The sequence below is a fragment of the Cebus imitator genome, unplaced genomic scaffold (genome assembly GCF_001604975.1).
Source record: "Cebus imitator isolate Cc_AM_T3 unplaced genomic scaffold, Cebus_imitator-1.0 Scaffold1087, whole genome shotgun sequence".
NCBI classification, from domain to species: domain Eukaryota; kingdom Metazoa; phylum Chordata; class Mammalia; order Primates; family Cebidae; genus Cebus; species Cebus imitator.
Window position 1 is genome coordinate 3,790 of NW_016108402.1, and position 1,849 is coordinate 5,638.

Genomic DNA, 1,849 nt, shown 5'->3' on the forward strand with positions numbered 1-1,849 from the left:
ACTCCTTTGTTTGGGGTGTTGATAAGACACATTAAGTTAGAAAAGGATGATGGAAATCTTGAAGTTCACTTATGTGTTGAATTCACATGTTTTTCATTTATAGGTGAATGCATAATCACTTCTCTGGTGATTTTCTGGGACAATTGTCCTCTCGGGTCCCAGCAACATGATAAGAAATGGGCATGTGAGGTGTATGGAGGGACCGTGAGAAAGGATACAGACGCATGTGGGAAGGCATTTGGGATACACCTTTTTAAAATGTCTATTTCTTCAGGCATAGGTGACTAAGGGAAAACACAGACATGCTGAGGTGAGGGGAATGGGGGTGGATCAAGGAAATACAAGAACACCAGCAGGTCCATGCATGGACTCTCCGTCCCTTGATGACCCAGGATATGGACAGTGTTGATGTTTACATCTTCAGATGGATTAAGCTTTTCTCCAAGATTCTTTATTAGGTCAGGAGTGCATATTGTTTGTAACTAACACTACTGCGAGTGCATTTTGTTCCTTGCCAACTCTAGTGAGGATCTCTTCTCACTAATGAGTGGCACTCTATATTGCTTCTGGAGCCCAGGGCCCTTTTACTTTCTGTGGCATGCTTTTTTTTTTTTTTGCCAGTGTACTTTGTACAAGGCTAATAATGTAAAGAGAAGGAACCCAAAATGGCAGAGCATGTGTTACGAGCCTCAAGCAGGAGGACAAAACATACAGCCTTCCTTATGGAGTGAGTGGCTGTTACCCCGGAACATCTGTGTCTCTGCACAGGACAAGGAGTTGTCTCTGTCACAGAGGGGGAGGGGGATTTCAGTGGTGAGTGCAGAACTTTTTTCTCCATTCCCAGATAAAACAGTTCCTGCACGAGCATCCGCCTTGGTGAGGCACTAATAGAGTGCTAACATTCCTGTGCCGTACGGACTCTGGTCACCACAGCTTCAGTGTGAAGAGCTGTGTTGTCTCGGGGAAGAGGGTTTGACAGTCAAAGTTCTTGCAGTTTTTGTGCTGCCTTCCATATGCATTACAGACCTCCTGCTGGGTATCAGCAGTTGAGCTTTGAAAATCTGTAGCCCAGTTTTGCCCCTGCTCCCATGCAGACAGCTGAGGCTCTTGGGTGAGAGTGTTGACCTCCTCTGACTGCTGTCCCCATGACCCACCAATGCAGGAGAAACAGGCTTTCTCAGCAATTTACTCGGTCAACAGTGGAAACTCTTTGTTCCCCCAAGCTGGCCTCTATGCTACCGTGTGCTTGTCAAAGGACACTGCTGCACAGTAGAGTAACCCAACAGTGGGAGTCGAGCAGAAGATTGGTGTGTACACTCAGGGCAGCTCAGACTGGGAAATGTCTAGGGACTTGCCTGTCACCAGTACTTGCCCCAATTTAATGCATAAGAAAAAAGTGAGGAAAGGGTCTTACCATGATTTTTCTAAGAGGTAACTACATAATGAGAAGATTATAAGTAAATTCCAGGACTAGTTTTGAGACTGGTCTGTTTTAAAGTGGTAGGGGAAGACCTTTTCCCAGGGAAGACAGCAAACCATCAGCTGTCCCGTATCGACTGGGCTGGTGGCTCAGGCACATTGGCCACCCCACAAAGTGAATGCAGCTGCCTGGCCTTCTTCCTCAAATCCTACATGCAATTCAGTCTGGTAATTTCACATGGATTCCAATGTCTTATCAGAGAAAGTGCTGAACTGTACCGTCAGTCTGCTGAAAACAATTAGACATCTTTTCTTTGTACTACGTAAACATTCTGAAAATCTTATTTTGGCCGGTGTGGTGGCCACACCTTCAATCCCAGCACTTTTGGAGGCTGAGGTGGGCGGATCACCTGACATCTGTTGTTCGAGA